The sequence below is a fragment of the Megascapheus bottae genome, chromosome X (genome assembly GCF_031878675.1).
Source record: "Megascapheus bottae isolate mThoBot1 chromosome X, mThoBot2.hap1, whole genome shotgun sequence".
NCBI lineage: Eukaryota > Metazoa > Chordata > Mammalia > Rodentia > Geomyidae > Megascapheus > Megascapheus bottae.
Genome location: NC_143547.1, coordinates 86,133,165 through 86,158,154, shown reverse-complemented (window position 1 = coordinate 86,158,154; position 24,990 = coordinate 86,133,165). Strand labels below are relative to the sequence as shown.

General features: G+C 34.2%; 1 pseudogene; it reads left to right on the top strand.

Moving 5' to 3' along the window:
* The first annotated feature begins 18,261 nt into the window (after nt 1–18,261).
* On the top strand, nt 18,262–19,205 carry LOC150041492 (ATP synthase F(1) complex subunit gamma, mitochondrial-like; annotated as a pseudogene).
* Nucleotides 19,206–24,990: the final 5,785 nt, after the last annotated feature.

Genomic DNA, 24,990 nt, shown 5'->3' with positions numbered 1-24,990 from the left:
ATAAGCAAAATAACTGGTGAATACCAGTGTAAAAGCAATCAGAAGACATATATTGACTAAAATACATCAGCTGGAGAATGAAATCAGGATTAAACTAAGAAACATAAGTAGCGAATTTAGACTTCATTTTATTGTGAACAATACAGAATGATGTAACTCGGTAGATGTTTTCCTGGATGTGCTCTGTGTTCAACAGGATGCAGGGCTATCGAAGAGCCGTGTATTGCAAGCATGTGTTCATACTATGAGGAAAACCCACAACTCAATAATTAATTGCAAAAATATTTATCTATTGTTTACATAATCCAATTTATATAAGAAAATGTCACCATACTTATAAACTTGTTTTTAATCTATAATTTCATTAGCATTATTCAGTTTTATAAAGGGGCTTCATTTTGATATATAGGTTCATGTACACTATGTACTCTGATCATTGTCTCCCTCACAATCCTTATCACTCTCCCATTTCCCAGACCAATCTCACCAAGCTTTTTTGCTCGATTTGCACAGATGTTGATAAAGTAGTTTTACTCTCCTCTCCATTCATTCTTACTGACTCCTTTGCTGTCTTTCACTTTCTCCATTCAACAGATATTAGAAGCATCCAGTTTTCAATCGTCATTCATAGATATGTTAGGGTATCATACTAATAGACTGTTTGGTGTCTTAGCCACGTTGATGTCAGTTAAATAGTATGATAAAGGTACTTTTTACATGATGGGGATAAAATACTTTTCATATATTTATAGAAAAATTTCAGTATAGTCTTGAAACAACTGAAATCCATCATAAGTCAACAGATACAGTTTTAAATAATGTGTGAATCAATACTGTTTTATGTATTTTCCTAGTATTTCTATTATTAAATCTTGATTTGTTCTCTTTCCTATTTGTAGGTTTGCTTAGAACCCTTTATTGTGTAGCAATTTAAACCATTAGCTTTAAGTGTGCTTTTGCTCTATAAACTCTACAGCATCATGTCATCCTCCCTTAAAAGACCTTTCCAAATTCCAGCAGCTGAGTGGCTTATGTCTTTGTTAGCCAGGGAATATTTATCCACATAATTTAGATGATCAAAAGGATGGTTTCAGCCCTCCCTCTGGCTTCTAATAAATTAGAATGCCTTTTGTTTTAGTTTTTAATCAAATGCATCAGATTGTATTTTCAACTCTACTATTGGAAAGAATAAATTGATATGTCACCTTTTTGTTGAATTTCAAATGTCTTGTATCTTATATCAGACAAACTGCCGTATTTTTTTTTAAATTTTTTTATTGTAATTAGTAAAAGGGTTACATGATATTTGCCAGATAGAAGGTGCATTAATTCACATACATTGATACCATTTCCCGCCCCCCCTCACTCCCCACCCATCTTGGTTTTCCTCCCTTCCCTATCAAATTTCAAATATCCAAATACAAATAAATTCAATATATCAGATAACAAAGTGAGATACTATACCAATATGAGATAACCAAGGGACAGCAAAGGAGATGAGAGACAACATAGTATAAATTGATATGTCACCTTTTTGTTGAATTTCAAATGTCTTGTATCTTATATCAGACAAATTGCCGTATTCTTGAGAATGAGCAATTCCCTATCAAAATAGTTCTTGCTACTAAACTTGACATAATTTACAATGAAATACAATATTCTTAGGAATATTCTTACAGGTATTTTTCTGAATAGCTTAATTTGAAATTCTAATTTTTTATGTTAACACTTTCAATGATCATAAAAGCCTACTGGACATCAGATTTGCTGAGATATATAATTTTCTATCAAAGGTAGCATGTTCTACATATGTTAAATGTTTCTATTCAGTAAATATGTAACACATTATATAATGAATAAGGAATACCGGTAGATGATGAAGAGACAATGGTAGATCTTTGGGAGGTGCTAAACATTCAAAGTATGACAGTCACTTCTTGAAATGGAAAAGTATAGGAGAAGCCCAGACACTTGAATATGATTCTCAGAGAATTAATGACTAACAATAACTCAGGGAATAAAAGATGTTGAATTTTAATACAGATTCTTTCTAGAGAAATTATACTTTAAGTACAGTTTTTACAGAAATAATTTTCCCACTAAAATATAACTTCCTTAATACTACAGAATACCAGAAAGCAAGGGAAACCAGAATATTCAATAATTTTGGCTATCACATATTGATAAGATAGTAAGACCTGAGAAATGCCCTCTGTGTCTTGGGTCAATACAGACAATGGATTTTAGCTTATTTATGTAATCCTAAAACAGATTTGAGAAACAAACCCAAGTATGGGACTATAAGAAGTGGAACAGAATCTAAACATTAAAGAAGACCTGAAGACAGTGGGATAGACATTTACATAATTATTGCTTAGGGTAAATAAAATTATTTTCATTTTTTTGGTTTTGCATTTACTATTTATGAAAGGTCTCTTCTAAATATAATGTGAAACATTTCCTTTTAGCAAATTCTATAGTTTTCCAAAGGAAAATGTTAGAGAATCAACAGTTGAGTATTATAAGTATTTCTCAGGAAGAAATGTTCTGAATAGTCATTAATTCTCTGATCTAGATGATACAACACACAATAATGCTATTTATCCATGTGATAAAGTTAAAATGTCAGCTTTCTCTAAGTAAAGCTGAAGAAAAGCTAAATTAAGGGAGTACTTATATTCTAGCTATAATTTTTAGAAGAAGCTGAACACGATCCCATAACACCATGAATTCTGTGTTATTAGGTGGAAATAAATATGTTACAAAGTCGTTATTTTGTGAAACAGATTATTGGATGAAAATGATCATTCTTTTAATTAATTAATTTTTTATTAAAGAATTTATTAGCATTGATTTTTATATCATATTTCAAAAGATGTGCTTAACAAACAAGTATTCAAGAAGGGAATCTATGTATACAATCACTGGCACTTAATTTTGAGAACATAATCAAAATTAGGCTGTTTGTATATCATAAATATATGTATTAATCAATGTAATAAAATATTATGTCTATAGAGTCATAGATATTTATGTCTATGCAGTTGTGTTTATATTTCTAATACCATGACCATAGCATTGGGTATGTAACTAGTGAGTCCTCAATAGCCACATATTAAGGACACCATGCACCTTTTATTCCTTTGGTCTTGACTTGTCTCATTCAAAATGATTTGCTCTAGATTCATCCACTTCCCTGCAAATGCCATTATTTTCTCATGTCAGTTGGCTATGTAGAATTACATTGTATGTATATATATATATATATATATATATATATCACATTTTCTGTATCCATTCATCTGCAGTAGGGCATCTGGCTTGTTTCCATTGCCTGGCTATTGTGAATAGTGAGGAGATAAACATAAGTGTGCAGGTGTCCTTGGGTTAAGGTGTTCAGGATAGATGCTCAGAAGTGGTATGGCAGGATCGCAGAGAAGGTCACTTTTCAGTTCTTTAAGAAACCTCCACACTACTTTCCAGAGTGGCTGAACTAGTCTGCATTCCCACCAGCAGTGTAGTAGGGTTTCTTTTCTCCACAACCCCACCAGCATCTGTTTTTGTCTGAGTTCAAAATCTTGGCCATTCTTGTTGGGGTAAGGTGGTATCTTAGGGTTGTTTTTATTTGCATTTCCTTTATGACCATGGATGATGAACATTTTCTCATATGCTTTTCTGCCATTTTAATCTCTTCTTTTAATAGGTTTCTCTTTAGTTTCCTTGTCCATTTAGTAAATGGTTTGTTGGGTTTGGGGGGATTAGTTTCTTGAGTTCCCTGTAGATACTGGATATTAAGCATATGTCAGATGTGTTATTGGTAAATATCTTTTCCCATTTGGTGGTCTGTCTCTCTACTTTTGTGGCTGTTTTTATCTGTGCAGAAACTTTTTATTTTTAGATAGTCCCATTTATCGAGTCCCTTTCTAATGTGTTGTAACCCTGGGATTCTGTTCAGGAATCTTTTGCCTGTGCCTATGAGTTCCAGTGTCACTCCTAATCTATCATGTTGCAGCTTCCCAGTTTCCGGTCTGACATTGAGATCTTTGACCCACTTTGAGTTTTCTGCATGTGGCTGCCCAGTTTTGCCAGCACCAATAATTGAATAGACTGTTTGTTCAAGTGTATACCTTTGGCTCCTTTTTCAACTACAAGTTGACTATAGGTATATGGTTCTGTTTCTGGCTCTTCTATACTGTTTCATTGATCTTCTGGTCTGTTTTTGTGTCAGTACCATGCAGTTTTTGTTATTATGGCTCTGTAGTAGAATTTGAAGTCTGATATTGTAATACCACCAGCATTGCTCTTTTTGCCTAGAATTGTTTTGGCTATTCGAGGTCTTTTCTTGTTCCATATGAACCTTTGGATTGTATCTTCTATTTCAGTAAATAATGTCTTTCAGATTTTGATGGGTATTGCATTTAATTTGTATATCAATTTCGGCAGTATAGCCATTTTCACTCCCTACCCATGAGCATGGAATGTCTTTCCATTCCCTGCTGTCCTCTTTAATTACTTTTGTTAGGCTTTTATAGTTTTCATTAAATAATCCCTTTACATCTTTGGATAAGTTAACTCATAAGTATTTTATTATTTGGGGGGCTATTGCGAATGGGATCATTGTCTTGATTTGGCCTTCTGTTTGTTTATTGTTGGGGTACAATAAGGCTACTGACTTTTGCAGGTTAATTTTGTATCCTGCCATTTTGCTAAAGTGGTTTATTAATTCTAGGAGTTTGGGAGTGGAGTTTGTTGGGTCACTCAAGTAGAGGATCATGTCATCTGCAAATAGGGATAGTTTAATTTCTTCTTTCCTATGTGGATCCCTTTGATGTCCTTCTCCTGTCTTATTGATCTGGCTATCCAGCACTATATTGAAGACAAGTGGAGAGCATGGGCATCCCTGTCTAGTTCCTGATTTTAAGGTAAATGTTTCCAGTCTTTCACCATTTAGTATAATCCTGGCTGTAGGTTTGTCATATATGGCTTTAATTATTTTAAGGAATGTACCTCTTATTCCTATTTTTTCTATTGCTTTCAACATGAATGGATGTTGTATTTTGTCAAACCCTCTCTGTGTCCAGAGAAATTATCATATGATTTTTATCCTAAGCTCTATTGATGTGGTGTATTACAGTGATTGATTTGAGTATGTTAAAACAGCCTTGCATCTGTGGGATGAAGCATACTTGATCGTAGTGTATAAATTTTTAAACTTGTTTCTGGATTCTGTTGGCTAGCATTTTATTGAGGAGTTTTGCATCAGTGTTCATTAGAGGAATAAGTCTGTAGTTTTCTTTTTTTGTTGGTTCTTTCCCTGGTTTGGGGATGAGCGTAATATTAGCTTCATAAAATGAGTTTGGTATTGCTCCTCGTTCTCTTTCTTGGAAGAGTTTCAAGAGTATAGATGTTACTTCATCTTTAAAAGTCTTGTAGAATTCCACAGTGAAACCATCTGGTCCTGGGCTCTTTTAGCATTTCCCTGATTGCTCCCACAATTTCATTGTATGAAATTGGTTTGCTCAGTTTGATTACCTCGTCATTTTTCAATGCCAGTTGCCTGAACTTATTTAAGAAGTCATCCATTTCTACTAGATATTCATATTTCTTTGAATAAAGACTCTGGTAGTACTTATTCATAATGGATTGAATTTCTTGGATATAGGCTGTGATTGCTCCTTTGGGGTCTCTAATCTTGTTTATTTGGGTCTCCCCTCTCCTTTTTTGATTAATCTTGCCAAGGGTCTGTCAATTTTGTTGACTCTTTCAAATAACCAACTTTTTGATTTATTAATTTCGTGTGTAGTGGATCTTATTTCAATCTCTGATATTTCTTATTTTATTTTGTTTTTTTCTCTCCTCCTAGTTGTTTTAGAATTAACTTTTTCTTGTTCCTCTAGGTGTTTCCATTTATTTGCATGCTCTTCTTCTGTCTTTTAAATATGGGCTCATAATACGATAAATCTTCCCCTTAGAACTGCCTTTGCTGTGTCCCATAAGTTCCTTTGTGAGGTCTCTTCATTTTCATTACATTCAAGAAAGTTTTTAATTTCTTCTTTGATCTGATCTGTCACCCAGGAGTTATTCAGGAATGTGTTGTTCAGCTTCCAAGTGTTTGAATGTTTTTTGGCTTTTACTGCATTGTTCAGAACTAGTCTGACTCCACTGTGGTCAGGTAGGCTGCATTGGATTATATCAGTTCTCTTGTATCTGCTTATTTTGGAATGTGTTCCATGTGCTGCTGTGGAAAATGTATAAAGTTTCACCATTGGATGGAAGACTCTGTGTATTTCTGTTAAGCCCAGCTGGGCTATGGTGTCATTTATGTCGATGGTGTCTTTGCATAACTTTTGTTGAGTTGACCTGTCATTTGGTGAGAGTGGCATATTGAGGTCTATCTTGTTCTGTAATTCTAAGAGAGGTTGTTTGACGTATTTGGGTGCTCCCGTGTAGGGCAAGTAAATGTTTATAACTAATATTGTGGGTATGGAATGTACTGTTTACTAATATGTATTGGCCATCTATATCTTTATGTACCGGTTTTACTGAGAACTTAATCTTTTCAGAGATTAAGATTGCAACTCCTGCTTTTTTTGCCTGGTGCGTTGGAGTGGAAAATTGTTTTCCATCCTTTCACTAGGAGTTTGTTTCTGTCTTTGGCAGTGTGGTGGGTCTCTTGGAGGCAACATATGGATGGGTATTGTTTCTTAATCCAGTCTGCTGCTCTGTGTCTCTTTATTGGATTGTTCAGCCCATTCACTTTTAAGGAAATTATGGAAAAGTGGTCATTGTCCTTTGTCATTATTTAATTTTACTTCTGAGTTTCTTTCTCTCTCTTTTTCCCCTTTTGTGTTTAGTGATACATAGGTAATTCCTTCTTGATGGGGCTTCTTGCTGTTCTGCAATTTGTTCTTGATTATTTAATATTTTTTGTAATGCTGGTTTAGTGTGCATGTATTCATATAGCTTCTCTTTGGAATGAAATATTCTTGTTTCACTCTCAAATGTAAAACCTTGTTTTGCTGGATAAATCAGTCTGGGTTGGCAGTTGTTGGTCTTCAGTGTATGAATGATGTTTTCCCAAGCTTATCTTGCATTTAGAGTTTGCGTGGATAGGTCCGCAGTTATTCTCATTTTTTTCCCCATTGTAGTATAGCTCTTTCTTTGTTTTTTCAGCATTTAAGATTAGCTCCTTGGTATTCTGGTCTAGTGTTTACCCTATAATGTGTAGACAAGTTACTTCTAGGATCATTCCTGTTTGGAGTTCTGAAACTTTCAACAATGTGAGTATTTGTCCTTTTAAGGTTGGGGAAGTTCTTTGCTATGATTTTGAGAATAAGGGTTGCTTTCCTTTATCAAGGTACTCCACCCCTTCATTGATCCCTATTATAGGAAGATTAGGTTTCTTAGCTGCATCTGCCAGGTACTGGAGTTCTCTTTGGTGAATTCTGACTGATTTCTCCAGGTTGATGATTAACTTTTCCAGCTATTGTGTTTTGTCGTCTGTTCCTGATGTCCTATTCTTCATCTCAGTTAATCTGTGCTTAATGCATCCATTTTGCTTGAATTGTGGATACTGAGCTGATCATGTCTGCTGAGAGGGTATTAATCTTTTTTTCCACTTCTCTTTTGAATTCAAGGAGCTCCTTGGTAATTCCCTGCTTTGTTTTTGGAATTCTGCTTTAATCTCTTTTGTCATGTCCACAATCATTTCCTTGAATAGAGTCATGTTTCATGTCTCTTCAGGTGTCATTTCTTGGCATGGTGACATCTCTCTTGTCCCTTCAGTCTTATTTCCTTTTGGGCTCTGTGTGGGACTTTGATTATTTATATATGTCATAATTCATTGTTGTGCTTTCAGAGGCTTCGAAGACTGTTGTTATAAGTTCACTCTGTGGTCGGTAGGTTGTGGGACTGTTGTTTCTGGCAATCTGTTTATATGTGTAGTTCTCAGCCAAATTACTTCTGTCGCTGACTAGGTGAGATTTTGCAGCTTTTACAGGTGTTGACCCATTCCCAGAGTCTGTGTGAGCTGCACAGCCTCAGCCCAATCAGTGGCCCCACTGTGGGCCATGGGATGGATTTGTGAGCTTTGGTCTCAGCTAGCTGGGTGTATGGCTATTTTGCCTACCCTGTTTCCAGGGGCGAGGCCCAGATGAGGATGTGTGCTCTGAGGCAGGAGCCACACCTTTCTGGTTCTCAGAGGGCAAGCTCAGCCCCTGCTGGTCTGCCCTTCAGTTCCCTGCTGTATTTCAGCTGCTTTGGCAGAGAGTCTTTCTGTGACTCAGTTGCGGGGCCCCTTGGTGTTGTGTTGCTGGAGGCTCCCAGCAGGAGGGTGCCCCCCTTAGGTTTGGGTCATTCAGATGCTGGCTCCCAGACTCCCCCACTGACTTATTCTTTTCATTTCCCAAGAGCACATATTTTAATTAAGGAAGCATATATCTATACTATGTTTAACAACTTTGCTAGAATCCACAATTCTCTTGAAGGAATAATACAGAAAGATGAATTCATTATGGAGTATACTTTAGCCCCTATTTTGATATGAATTTGTAATTAAAAGTGTAAAATTTATATTTGCATAAAAAGAATGCTTACAAACCAGGTGTTAGTGGCACATGTCTATAATCCCAGCTACTCAGCTTCCTGGGGATCATGGTTCAAAGCCAGTCCTGGCAAGAGCATTCATGAGACTCTCATCTCCAATTAACCACCAAAAAGTTGAAAATATAAATGTGGTTCAAGTTGACCAAAAGTGCTTAGACCCCAAGTCTTAGGTTCAAGCCCGAGTTACAAGCATATGGGGGAAAAGCCAATACAATTAAATCAATGGGAAAATTTTCTTTTTTTCATAAAGTGTTCATAATATACAAATTTTACTTAAAATATTTAAGTATATTAATATTGCCCAAACTGTGTATTATTTTAATTACCTACAACTGTCCATACCATGTTAAAAACAGGATCTGGTAAATGTTTCTGAGAAAACATTCTAGTCTTATTGTGATGCATATGCAGGTGTAGATGTAAGATACTGCTTCTTTAACAGTTTATCATTTTATGACATTTTAATTTCCCAGTGAGCATGATTAATACTACTTGGAAATAATTTATCACTAACACTAATTCAAATGTGGATCATCTCTAAAAATCAGTTGGCAATGAAACTGATATCCTGCTAACATCCTACTAGTTTAATGTATTAACATACACTCCCATTAATATCATGTTTATCCTTGTTGACAGGCATCACATTTGCTGGTTTTTAAAAAGGATGTCCCTCTGGTTTAAAGACATATTGGTCTTTAGAAAAGTAAATTATGCTAAAGCAAGAGACTGACGCATGCATACAAGCACAAGCTTCTTCTCAGCCATATGATTAAAGCAATAAAAAAAGGCAAAGTTGCATCTTCACAGTGTTTATTCTGCTGTAAAAGGATTGGTGTAATGAATCATGTGCTACTACAAAGGATTTTTCCTATTGTTTTTATTTCCTATTAAATTTGCTTTGCAATTTCAGTGACAGTAAAACTAGGTAATGCATAAACTGAAAGTAGGAATTACTTGCCAAGAAATCTAAGTTGTATATATGATTTAAATATGTCATTTAGTTTATATCTAGAAAACAAACTTTTCTACTGGCTTCCTTCCATAGATCCGTCTTTTGATAAGTCAATATAGGGCAAAATACTTCCTTTCAGAAGAAAAACAAGATTTTCTAAAAATACCACAGTATTTCCCAAACTCATTTGTTACCAAAGCATCCTACATTATGAGCAAAATAGTCAATAATCCTATATTATTGAAATGAAAATAATTAAATAATGATATGATGAGATTACCTCAATTACTTGTGTATGTGGAATTTATTTCCAATATTTTTTCAACGTAAAAAGAGTGTGAAACAATCATAATGTACTGCCACCTATAACAACTTCGTCAAATCCACCATGAAGTAATTACTCACCTTTATTTCTATGTACTAGTATGTATTAGTAAAGTCACTCTGAATTCTGAACCCATTAACTGGTTCTGTCTTCCTTTATCATAACAGCACAAACATTTTTTTTCACTTTTCAACACACATATATTAAGTAATTCCTGTGCTCTCAGATCTGTTGAACATGAAATGCAAATTAATACATAGTCTCTGACCTCAAAGAACTTTCTGACATTCCATTGTACCAAAAAACCACCTAATAATGGGATGGAACATATGATCCAATAAATGGCTCACTATGGGATTTGAAATGATGAATATCTGGTCAAGCTTAAGTTCCCCCCTAGACACAGATATATATTAACTACCATTCCTTTTCCTTCAGTAATTTGCAGTATGAAAGTTCCTCACAAGGGAATCCACTAATTGTGAAGTTCCATATTGTCTTCTTCTAAATCTGATACAGCCTCTAATGAATTCACACCACCTGAAGAGAATTGTAATTGAATTAGCATTCCTAGGGAGATATCTTGAATTTTGGTTGGAAGAACAGAGATGATCCATATTAAACAATATAATTTGAGACAAAGTTCAGTAGTACTGAGTCAAAGAAGAAGCTAACCCTCAACACAGTTGGATCTAGCCTGTGGTGCTCAGAGGGGAACATTTGATGGGTGAGACCTAATAGGAATCACTCAAGAGAGTCCACATTATGCTGGGACAAGTTTTGAAAACATAGGATGACTAATAATTTTTTAACTAATACAAAAACTGACATAACAATTTCTGCAATCAATCATTGTTAATTTTTCTTTTACAATGACCAGTAAAAGATGTATCAGGATATATTTTGTCAAACTGTTACCACCCCCGTCAGAGCCTATATTACTAACCTAATATTCATCTATTTACTTTTGAGTGTATATGATTGTATGGAGGAAGAGTTATCACCATGGTACTTCAAATGTGCATAGGTATACTTTAGTCAGATTAACCTCCTCCAGTTTCCTTTATGATTGTCATTCTTACTGTGATGAGATACATTATTTGGGTAGTTGTGATTTGCATTTTCTTTATGGCTAATGATATTGACTATTCCTTAGGTATCTTTTTGCAATTCTTTCTTTGGAGTTTTCTGTTCATTTTATATGCCTATTTATCATTTATTTTCCTTTTATTGTTTAATTATATGAGCTTTCTGCACATTCTAGATATTAATATTTTATGTATTGAATAGATGGTGGCAATTGTGTGTTCTCTTCGATCTTGCAGTTGGTACTTATGATGTGCAAAATCTTCAGATTTGATGCATTATACTTGTCAATTTTTTGTAGCTTTTTCTTCTTGGGTTATCTTTAAGTTGTTGTAGAAAGCATTTAGAATTCAATATGTAAGTATGTGAATACAAAACATCTTGATCAATATCACCTTCTTCATCGTTCTTTGCCATCTCTTCCAATCCTAACAATCCCCTCAATTTTCCTAGTTCCACTTTCATATATATACATGAAATTTTCAATATGAATTCTTGTTTTTTATTTATTTTATTTTATTTTTTTGGCAGTCGTGCGGCTTTGTCTTTGGACTTTTCTCAGGGCTAGAACTCTACCACTTGAGCCACAGCACCACTTCCAGCTTTTTTCTATGTATATGGTACTAAGGAATTGAACTCGGTCCTTCATGCAAGCTAGGCAAGCACTCTACCACTAGGCCAAACTCCCAGCCCCAAATTCTTGTTTTTAATTTGGCAATCATTTCCAATGCAGAAAATGATTTACAGTGGATACATTCCATAGATTATCTGTGTTTTCTTATAGCAGTTTGAAGTTTGAAATATGTTAAAATCTTTGGTCTATGCTAGGCTCTGATAGCTCAGACTGGTAATATGTTACTCAGAATGCTGAGATCAGGATGATCAAAATTCACGGCTAGCTCAGGCAGAAAAGTCTATTGGTCTTGTTTTTTCATTAAAAAAGCAGGACTAAATGTATGATCTAGGTGGCAGGGTGCTAGAATTGAACAAATATGAGAACCTAAATTCAAACCACCTTATCAGAAAAAAATTACATGTGTGAAATGACTCCAAGTAATTACGAAGCAGAAATTACATATATAAAAATTCAAGATGAAAATAAATGCTGTAATTTTGCCATAGAATTTTTGATCATTAAAAAAATCTTTTGTTTCACGATTTCATTATTCCCCTTTGCTTCACCAAATGAGACAAACAAAGGACAAAGGGTGAACCAACAGCGATACTACATAGGTTGGAAATGAACTTCATAACTTGAGTGGGCGGGTTGTGGGAGAATGGGAGAAAAATGAAGGAGAAGGTAACAATGTTCGACAAGAAAGGTACTCAATACCTTACTTATATGTCTGTAACTCCTATGTACATCAACTTAAACAAAATAAAAACAGCTTTAAAAATAACTTTAGGCTGGGAGTTTGGCCTAGTGGTAGAGTGCTTGCCTAGCATGCACGAATACCCGGGTTCAATTCCTCAGTACCACATACATAGAAAAAAGCTGGAAGTGGTGGTGAGGCTCAAGTGGAAGAGCTCTAGTCTTGAGAAAGTCCAAGGACAGTGCTCAGGCCCTGAGCCCACGCCCAAGACTGGCAAAAAATAATAACTTTAATAAATATCTTACATTTTTACTGGAAATATATTTGTTTAATTTGGAGTTGATTTTTATAGAAGAGAGATTGAAGCAACAATTTCTCAACAATGAAAAGCCAAGAAACCAGAATATTCACTATCAAATTTTACCAGATCTTTTAAAAGAGAACTAATACCCAGGATCATGAAGCTTCTAAGAAAAAGAAGAAGGAAAAATACCAAACGATTTCTGTATAACACCAAATATTAGAGAGATTATTATACACCTATTACTTTGCTGAACATGGACTCGAGGATTGTTTATAAAATACTTTCAAACAAAATCTGAAACACATTGAAAATATCATAGACCAGGATCAAATTGGTTTCCTTTTAGGGATATAGAAGTAGTTCAAAACAGATAATCAATAAATATAATTTAGTAACTAGAAAATACAAAAATATATGATCATCTCAATTGATATAGGAAAAAGACTTCCAAAAATTCAAAGTCTTTTATTATAAAAGTTCTGAAGTAACTGGGATTGAAGGAATATGCCTACAAAAAGACTATACATGACAAACCTATGGCCAACATAAGGCTAGACAGAGAAAATATGAAATCATTTACTCTATATTCAGGAACAAGAAATGGATGTTAACTCCTCATTCTTGTTCAAAATAATGCTGAAATTCCTATCCAGAAAAACAAAACAAGAACAACCAAGAAAATTTATTCAAATACAGGAGAATGTCAAATCATCTATATTTTTGAATCATAACAATCTGGCTTTAAAAGAGTCCATGAAATCCTCCTATATTTTATGAAAACTTTCAAATATGTGGCAGGATATAAAAATTAATGTACAGAAATTAGTGGCCTTTCTATATATTAACAACAAATAATGCTCTCACAAACAGAATACCTAAGTAAAATTTTAACCAAAGAATTGATGATATCTGTAACAGAAATTAAAAAAAACTAAACAAACAAAAAAGTAAAAGCAAAAACAAAACAGCCAAAATCCTTGAAAAGATACATTGAAGAAAACACAAGAACACGGGGAAATGGCCTAAAGCAATGAGTTCAAGAATAAAATAATCTAAAAATTCAATTCAATTACCCTCAAAATTCCCAATATCATTCTTCACAGAATTGGAAAATTCAAACATAAAATTCCAAGTCATTCATTCATAGAAGACCCCCAAATTAAAGGCAAATGGAAAGAGAAGTGCTGTAGGTCCTACTATACCGTATTTAAAATTAACTTCAGAGGCACAGTAACAAAAACAGAAACCTATCACAAAAAAGTCATGAATACCAATGGAATAGAAGATCAAGAAATAAGGTCTCAAAAGTATTGCCATTGGATATTTGACAAGGGAGAAAAACAGCCTCCTCAACAAAACATTCAACTGGCTATTTGAAAGTTGAAGTTGGATGCTAGACCCCTATTTCTCACATTGGACCAAGATGTAGTTTTTAACCCTTATCATCCATTTAAATACATATTTATGTATTTTAAATCTTTTTATATAGCTGAAAATATATGTAGGATATTTATATACAATTTTGTGTCATTTTTTTCAGCCATATGTTTTATATTTGGTTCACATCTAATAATGTTTCTTTTTTAAGTTCTGCTATACTTAGGTATTAACACAAAATAAATTTATGTTTGCTCTTTAGATGCTGAACTGTCTTTCATTAATTTTCTTTTTTCATTGCTATTTTTACATTTACAAGAATTTATATCCAAATATATCTGCATTAATTAGTGTATTAATTCATATATCTTTAGTGTGCTAATTGTATGATAAGTTTAAGTCCACCAATTTTTATTATTTGTCACTTCTCCCATTTTTGTTTTTCTCTTCCTGTTTCCTTTTGGTTTTTCCACAATATTTTATTCTCTTTAGTATTACTTAACAAACATTCTTAATATGTCCATATATGTAATCATATCTATCTATATGTTAGTTATTAGTTTTGAGATTACCCATTTTATTCTAAATTATAGACTAGCAGTCAAATTATGCAAGTATGTTTTATTTTTTATATTACATAAAAAACTTTGAAATTGTAGCTACATATTCATGCTTTATCCTTTATGGTATTGCTATTTAGAATCTAAATTCTACAGTTGATCCTAATTTTATATTGATATTATATCTATGTAACCTAAGATATCAGGTTTCTCTTCATAAACAAGGAACACAGTATTTTTAATGCACAATAGGGAAATAAGCATATCACAAAAAATTCTATAATTAATAAAAGTATTCTTTTTTTATCATTTTTTATTGTAATTAGTAAAAGGCTTACATGATATTTGCCAGATACAAGGTGCATTAATTCACATACATTGATACCCTTTCACATGTCTTGGTACCCATTTCCCTCCCCCCCACACACCCCCCACCCATCTTGGTTTTCCCCCCTTCCCTATCAAATTTCAAATATCCAAATACAAATAAATTCAATATATTAGATAACAAAGTGAGATACTATACCAATATGAGATAACCAAGGGACAGCAAAGGAGATGAGAGACAACATAGTACATTAAGGACAACAATCATTCATTATATGGCTTTTGTTTCAATATCCTGGAGGTCCTTTCAATTAGCTTCACATTATATGGCCTTATGTATCAAGATTTTGCTCTATTGCAGATCTCTGCTAGTAGAGCCCAAGGTTTCTACTGATTATGACGAATGAGGGAAACCATTGAGCCTAAGTTCCTTTGAGTCTGGCTTACTTCACTTAATATGATTTTTTCTAAGTCTTTCCATTTCCTAATAAATGGGGCGATGTCATTCTTTCTGACAGCAGCATAGAATTCCATTGTGTACAAGTACCACAACTTGTTGATCCACTCATCAACTGAGGGACATCTAGGTTGGTTCCATATCTTTGCTATGGTGAATAATGCTGCAATAAACATTGTTGTGCTAGTGGATTTAGTATGTCCTTGTTTCTGGATGGTTGGGTAAATGCCAAGTAGTGGAATTGCTGGGTCATAGGGGAGTTCTATGTTTAGCCTTTTGAGGCACTGCCACATTGCTTTCCGTAGTGGTTGACGAGTTTGCACTCCCACCAACAGTGTAGTAGTGATCCCTCCTGGCCACATCCCATCCAGCATCTGTTATTATTCGTTTTCCTGATCCTGGCCATTCTAACTGGAGTGAGGTGGAATCTTAGAGTTGTTTTGATTTGCATTTCTTTTATGACCAGAGATGTTGAGCATTTCTTCATGTATCTATAGGCCATTTTTGTTTCTTCTTCAGAGAAGGCTCTCTTTAAGTCTTTGGCCCATTTTTTAATGGGATGGTTGTTACTTTGGAGGTTAGTTTTGGAGTGATTCAATTTTTTGAGTTGTTGATATATTTTAGATATGAGGCCTTTGTCCGTTGTTTGGTTGGGGAAGATCTTCTCCCACTCTGTAGGCTTCCTAATTAATTTACTAGTTATGTCCTTTGCCATACAAAACTCTGCAGCTTAATGCAGTCCCACTTATCCAGGCTTTCTCTGATTTGTTGTGATTCTTGGTCCTTATTAAGAAAGTTTTGACCTGTGCCAAGGAGGCCTAGTGTATCTCATATTCCGTTCTGTAAAGTTTTCAGTGTGTCAGCTTTTACCTCCAGGTCTTTGATCCATTTGGAGTTAATTCTAGTGCAAGGTGACAAAGAAGGATCCAACTTTAGTTTTCTGCAGGTGCTTAACCAGTTCTGCCAGCACAACTTGTTGAAGAGGCTGTCTTTCTTCCATTCTATTTTTTTGGCTCCCTTGTCAAAGATTAGGTGGCCATAGGTCTGTGGTTTAATATCTGGGTCCTCAGTTCTATTCCATTGATCTTCAGGCCTGTTCTTGTGCCAGTACCAAGCTGTTTTGATAATTATAGCTCTGTAATAGAGTCTAAAGTTTGGAATTGAAATTCCTCCTTTGCTGTTCTTTCTGCTAAGAAGTGTTTTTGCTATACGGGGTCTTTTATTATTCCATATGAAATTTTGGATTGCCTCTTCTATTTCTTTTTTTTTTTTGCCAGCCCTGGGCTTGGGCTCAGGGCCTGAGTACTGTCCTTGGACTTTCTCAAGGCTAGCACTCTACCACTTGAGCCTCAGCACCACTTCCGGCTTTTTGCTATGCATGTGGTACCAAGGAATCGAACCCGGGTCTTCATGCATGCTAGGCAAGCACTTTAACCACTAGGCCAAACTCCCAGCCTGCCTCTTCTATTTCTTTGAAGAATGACATTGGGATATTGATGGGTATTGCATTGAATTTGTAGATAGCTCTTGGCAAGATTGTCATTTTCACAACGTTGATTCTTCCAATCCAGGAGCATGGGAGGTTTTTCCATTTCCTTAGTTCTACTTTAATTTCCTTTTTTAGGGTTTTAAAGTTTTCGTCAAAAAGGTCCTTTATGTTCTTAGTTAAGCTAATTCCTAGGTACTTTATTTTCTTTGAGGCTATTGTGAAAGGAGTTTCTTTTCTGATTATTGCCTCATTCCTCTCACTGTTGGCGTAAAGGAAGGCAGTTGATTTTTGAAGGTTGATTTTATAGCCTGCTACTCTTCCAAAGTTTTGAATCAGCTCAAGGAGCTTTTATTTCCTCTTTCCCTACTTGGATCCCCTTTATGCTTCCTTCTTGATCCTAATTTTATATTAGTTGATCCTAATTTTATATTGATATTATATCTATGTAACCTAAGATATCAGGTTTCTCTTCATAAAGAAGGAACACAGTATTTTTAATGCACAATAAGGAAATAAGCATATCACAAAAATTCTATAATTAATAAAAGTATTCTTAAAGTCAGTGTGGAATGTCTTCATGAAATTAATCAGAGATTGGTGACCATAGATATTTGAAAGAAAAAATCCTAAAGGAGTTTCTCAAGGTAGAATTCTATTATTTGTTTGATTTAGATTCACAAAGAAAAATTTTAAAACCTACACATAACCAGGAGTGGTGGCTCACATTTGTAATTCTAGCTACTCAGGAGGCTGAGATCTGAGGATCACGGTTCAAAGCCACACTGGGCACTAAAGTCCTTGAGACTCTTATCTCCAACTATCCTCTAGAAAACTGGAAGTGGCACTGTGGCTCAAGAGCTGAAGAGCTCTGGGACTACACCCAGGTGCAGGTGTAGGTGGTAGCCTTGGGTGGAATTGCTCAGTGACAGCACCCTGGCCCAGACTTCAAGCCTCACCATCTGCAAAAAATAAAATAAAATAAAAAATAAAACCAAACCTATATATACTACTGTAGATTATAAGTCTATGATAAAAGTTATTTTCTTCTTTGAATTTCATTAAGAGGAAAATTCTTGTGTAATAAAGCAATTTTTACAAACTGTGTATGAAAATACATTTCAGAAGGCCCGCCTGCTTGACCTTCAGCAAGGATTCAATTTTGAAAAATGGTTACTTTAAAAGATATCTCATATTGTAACAGTATCTCACCTTGTTATCTGATATATTGATTTATTTGTATTTAGTTATTTGAAATTGGATAGGGAAGGGGTGAAAACCAAGACGGGGGGAGGGGTGGGGTGGAGGGGAGGGTAATGGGTACCAAGACATGTGAAAGGGTATCAGTATATGTGAATTAATGCACCTTCTATCTGGCAAATATCATGTAACCCTTTTATTAATTACAATAAAAATATATTAAAAAAAGATATAACCAAGTGACTGAAGTCGATTAAAAACATTCAGAAAATTACCAAATCTATGAAAATGTCGGCAGCAGCAAAATATGCCGGTGCAGAGAGAGAGCTGAAGCCAGCTAGCGTATATGGAGTATGATCTTTGGCTCTGTATGAAAAAGCTGATATTAAGGCACCTGAAGATAAAAAGAAACACCTGTTTATTGGTGTGTCCTCAGACCGAGGGCTCTGTGGTGCTATTCTCTCATCAGTTGCTAAACTGATTTTAAAAATAAAAACAGAAGGGAAAGGGGGAAAACAAGATGAGGGGTGGGGGAGGGGGGAAGGGAAAAGGGGACCAAGACATGTGAAAGGGTATCAATGTATGGGAATTAGTGCACCATTTATCTGGCAAATGTCATGTAACCCTTCTATTAATTACAATAAAAATATATATATAAAAAAAACGTGGGTACACCCACGGCTGTTGGAAAAGAGGTCATGGTTGTTGGAGTTGGTGATAAAACTCAGGGGCATTCTCCATAGTTCTCATTCTGACAAGTTTCTGGTGACATTCAAAGATGTGGGAAGAAAGCCCCCTACTTTGGAAATGCATCAGTCATTGCCCTTGAATTATAAACTCTGGATATGAGTTTGAAGAAGGCTCTATCATCTTTAATTTATTCAGGTTTGTTATTTCCTACAAGATGGAAAAAAAAACCCCATCATTTCTCTTGCTACCATTACAAGTGCTGAGAGCATTAGCGTCTATTATGTTACCAATTCAGATGTGCTGCAAAATTACCAAGAATACAGCCTGGCCAACATTTTCTACTACTCCCTAAAGGAGTTTACCACCAGTGAGCAGAGTGCCAGGATGACAGCCGTGGATAAGGGAAGCAACAACGCCTCTGAAATGACAGGTAAACTGACTCTGACATTGAACTGCACACACCAAGCCCTCATCACCAATAGGTGATTGAAATCATCTCTGGGGCTACTGCTCTGGATTAATTGTAAACCAAGTTCCATCCTCAGACAAGAGGTGAAGACGGAAAATTTGTGAGCTGATTTCGTTTTTAGCTTATTGTTGTCTTTGTCAGAAGAAACCTGCTCCATTGTTTGAATTACTAACAACATGTTTATAAATTATATTACAAAAATGACTTACAATAAGAAAAAAAGGAAAATACATTTCAGGAAGATAATATTTGCAAATGTGAAAGAAATAAAACTAAAAATTTAATTCATTGCAATATAAGGATATTTCATATTAAAATAATTATTAAATAAAATATAAAAGGCAATATTCATAAGATAAGAAGTTGGTAAATTAAATTACATTATATTATGGAAATAAATTTCATAAAGAAAACATTATTAGACAATAAAAAAGGAATACTCGAAATAAATGAAAACATCAACAAAATTTTACCTAGGGAACATATGAAGAACTCCCACATATCAATAATATAAATTAAGTCAACCAAATAAAAATATAAACAAGGGACTAAACAGGCATTAAAAAAGGAAAATGTTATAATCACAAAAATACATGTGAAAAGTCACGAAGAATAATTGACAGAGAAATCTAAATTTAATCCTAATGAATCCCATTTTATTCCCACTGAAAAGGTATTCAATGTGACTGAATTGTATGAAAAAAAATCAACCTCATAAGCTACTGGCAGAAATATATTTTTATTGTATTTTATTGTCAGGGTAATGCATTGAGGGCTTACAGTTATGTTCGTCAGGTAATGGGTACATAAATTTAGATAGTTATATTTGAAAGCAGTCTTGAATTACACCTTTGACAGTTTCTGAGAATAGTGACAATACAAATAATTTATGACCCCAAAATCTAACTTTTAGTATTACATGCTCATTTCCAACAAGAAATGTGAACCAAAGTGTATTATTTGTAATAGGTACAGTTGGAAACAGCAAAATATGCACCAACAATAGATCGGATAAACTAAATTTATACTGTATATCTAAATATAATATGTCTTTATAAAATGTTATCTCTTTTTGAACCATCTATAAAATAGTTAGCCTAGAATCTTTGACCTGCCAGAACATTATATCTACTGTTTACATACCACTGCCAGGAGTTCCATATTATCTATTTGAAATAAAAACAGCAGAGGTAAACACTCTTACAATTCTCATTTTACACATGAAGAAACTAACTATACATTTGAGTAATATAACCAGTAAGCAGCTAAACTGTGATTTATATTTGACCTCCTGTTACAAAGATGGCTTATTTTTAATGGCATCCCCGTCTTTCCAATTGTCTAATACCCTAGAAACATATTCTTGAGACCATGAGCTCTATAGCATGACACTTACAAAACAGGCAAGGATTTATTGAAATATACTTTATATGCTGAATCTCAGCACTGATTTGCTATGTATAGTTACATATACAGGCATATATAAAGTAATTAATATATAATACATAGTAGGTAAGCAATATATATTTTATTTTACTAATAAAATATAAAGTAAAATCACAGTCTACCTTGCTTTGATGTTAGCCTGTGAGGATTTCCCATACTGTTTCTATTTTCAGAAAACCTAATTCAATTTAATTATTTAAAAAATTTATTTAGATAAAAACTAGCTTCTTGTGGGATAGTAATTTTATATGTTCAGTGCATCATATTTCTTTGTATGCACCATGAAAAACAGGACAGTGGGTATTCCAATAATGAAAAATATTCCCCCATACTGCTTCTTTTTTCATATATTTTATTGTAATTAATAGTAGGGTTACATTATATTCACCAGATAGAAGGTGCATTACTTCACAAACATTGATACCCTTTCTCATGTTTTTGTCTTCTTTGCATCAAAACCCCCTCTAAATTTAAGCTCTGAAAACCACTGGTTACATATATAATTTGTCCTTTCATTTAAATGAAAATAAAGTGTGTAATATTTGTGAATGTTTTCACATAGTAACCCTAAATAATTTTATTGTAATTAATAGAATGGTTACATTATGTTCACCAGATAGAAGGTGCATTACTTCACAAACATTGATACCCTTTCTCATGTTTCGGTCTCCGTTTCTCTCCCCCGACCCTTGTCCCTCACCTTGTTTCCCCTCCTTCCCTATCCTAGTTCAAATAACCAGATACACATATATACAATATATCAGATAATAAGGTAAAATGCTGTAACAATATGAGATAACCAAGGGACAGCAAAAGAGATGAGATAACATAGTACATTAAGGACAACAATCACTCATTATTTGGCTTTTTAAATTTCTACAGAACATCTCATTATGTGAGTATAACACTCTGTATCCCTCATTCATCCATTTCCAAAAACAGTATAATGACTGAATTGAGACTTATCACAATTTTTCACAGTGAAGAATATTGTCAGTATATTTGGAAAAAGACTAGACTTTATACAAACAGTTGGTGAGGATGCATCTCTTCATACCATTCCCGCAACGTGTACACTTCCTCTGTCAACTTCTTACATCTATTTAATAAGTATACTTACTAGGTATGATTTTTATTGTTTACAACTACTGTGAGATTTAATAACCTTTTTGCGTGTACATATTCAATTTTAACTCACCATGGCATCATCATGAAACCTTGTTTGCATCTGTGCCTATAGGGAAAACAAAAGGATGCACAAAACTTTTAGACAATCTATGCTATATCATACAGCATGTATGATATCATTCAGCATGTATATCATTCAGCATGTAAAGTCTGATTCCAAAGCCCTATATTTCAATCACTTATATAATCTACTTTAAACCTATTTTTATGTGGAAAGGTTTTATGATTTTACTTTTATTTTCCCTTTTTAGTTGTCAGATGATGTTTTACATATGATTGTTCTGAGCGTATACAGCTGCTTTTGATTTAACATATTTATATATCCAGTATATTGGATACTTCTCTCACATTTATTTTATGTAGTTTGCCCAGCTTGCTACTTACTTTTTAAATCTAAACTATTTTTGTAATAAGGTATTTTATCCAAAATAGTCAAACTGATTTAATAAATAAAAACTTCCTTATCTATTCTAATATAAGTCAAATAATCATTTATCTTTTATACTTTCTATACTGTTTTATTGTTGGGGGTGATGTATAGAGAAGTTACAGCTAATTCGTCGGGTAGGGGGTACATTATTTCTTGAACATTGTTACCCCTTCTCATGCTTTTGTCCCACTTGCCCTCTTCCCAGCCCTCCCATTCATCCTCTTTTTCACTTACCTTCCATTTTTCAAATAAACATATATACCAGGTACCAAAAGCAGATACTGTACCAACATGAGATAAACCTTAAGAAGAGAAAAGAAATAGTTTCATATAGTACATTAAGAACATGAATCACAAAAATTAACCTCTTGTTTCTGTATCCTGGAGTTCATTTCACTCAGCCTCATCCTATATAGACATATGTACATAGCTTTTGATCTATTATGATCCTCTGTTAGGAGAATCCTAAATGTATTAAAATTATTACAAATGAAGGAAAACATGGCGCCTGTTTCTTTGGGTCTGGCTTAAGCAAACATAAAGGGATTTCAAATAGGGAAAGGAAGTAAAACTGTCCCTCTTTGCAGATGACATAATTTTATCTGTAAGAACCCTATGGACTCCCAAGCTACTCAAAATAATACAAAACTTTGGTAAAGTAACAGGGTATAGAATTAATCTTGTTACAGTATTCAACTTGTTATCTGATATATTGTATATATATATATGTATTTGGTTATTTTTTTTGGATAGGGAAGGGGGGAAACAAGATGAGGGGTGGGGGTTGGGGGAGGGAAATGGGGACCAAGACATGAGAAAGGGTATCAATGTATGTGAAGTAATGCACCTTCCATCTGGTGAATATAATATAACCCTTCTATTAATTACTATAAAATATATGAAAAAAGAATTAATCATCAAAAATCAATGGCTTTCCTGTATGCCAACAACAAAAAGAGGGAGACTAAAATCAGGAAAGCAACTCCTTTTGCAATAGCCTCAAAGAAAATAAAATACATAGAAATTAACCAAGGAAGTAAAGGACCCCTATGATGAAAACTTTAAAAACTTGAAAAAGGAAATTAAAACAGATCTAAGGAAGTAGAAAAACCTTCCATGCCCCTGGATTGGGAGAATTAGCCTCCTGAAAATGGCAATCCTGCCAAGGGCTATCTATAAATTCAATGCAATACCCATCAATATACCAATGTCATACTTTAACAAAATAGAGGAAGCAATCCAAAAATTCATATAGAATAATAAAAAAAATCTCGAATATCCAAAACAATCCTTAGCATAAAGAATACTGGGGGAATATCAACACCAAATTTCAAACTCCACTACAAAGCCACAGTAATAAAAACAGCTTGGTATTGGCACAAGAACTGGCCCGAGGCTCAATGGAATAGAACTGAAAACCCAGAAAACAACCCACAGACATATGACCCCCTAATCTTTGATAAAGGAGACAAGAATACCAGCTAGAAGAAAGACAGCCTCTTTAACAAATGGTGCTGGCAAAACAGGCTAAACATGTGTAGAAAACTAAAGTTAGATACTTATCTGTCTCCCTGCACCAGAATTAATTCCAAGTGGATCAAAGACCTTGGGATAAAAGTAAAAGTAGGTACCCTGAAAATTTTACAGTATGAAATAGAAGACACACTTGGGCTTATTCCAACATGTCAAAAAATTTCTTAATAAAGGCCCAGAAACACAACAAATTAAAGGAAGTTTGGACAAATGGAACTATGTTAAACTGTAGAGTATTTGTATGGCAAAGACATAGCCAGCAAGATCAGTAGAAAGCCAACAGATAGGGAAAAGATCTTCACTTGTCATACAACAGATAAGGGTCTTATATCTAAAATATACCTACAGCTCAAGAAATCAAATCTCCCAAAAGAAAGCCCTCAAAGAAACAACAATCTCATAAAAACTTGTGTTAAGGACTTGAGAGAATTCTCTGAAGAGGAAATAAGAATGGCCAGTAGACATATGAAAAAAATGCTTGACATCTTTGGCCATAAAAGAAATGCAAATCAAAACAACTTTGAGATTCCACCTCACTCCAGTTAGAATGGCCTTTATCAAAGAATCTCAAAACATCAGATTCTGGTTGGGATGTGGCCAGAAGGGATCACTATTACACAGTTAGTCGGAATGTAAACTTGTTCAACCTTTCTGGAAAGCAGTATGGCAATTCCTCAAAAGATTAAATGTACAGCTTCTCTATGATTCAACAATCCCACTTCTAGGCATCTACCCTAATATCCAGAAACAAGGGCATACTAATGGTACCAGCACAATGATGTTCAGTGCAGCATTATTCACAGTAGTGAAGATATGGTATATTTACACTATGAAATTCTATGCTACCATCAGAAAGAATGACATTACCCCTTTCTGCACTTTAATACTTACTATTATTTCTAATGCACTTGCTTCAATTGTATATTAAAAGGTTTCATTTATCTTGGTTTTAGTAGGTTCATATATAAAAGCACCAACTTGAATATCTTTTATCTCCTAGTATATAGTACATTCACTTACTACTGTTATAACAAACTACAACACACTTACTAGTTCGAATTAAAATAAATTTATTCTTCTGTAGTTTCTGTGGATCATAAGTGTCTAATGAGTCTTCCTATGTTATAATCAAGATGTTCCTAGGGATTCATTTCATTTGTAGTCACTGTGATTGTATCTAATTTCTTGGCTTTGCAATCTCATGAAACTATGCCAATTTGTTGCTTTCCTTTCTTCTTCC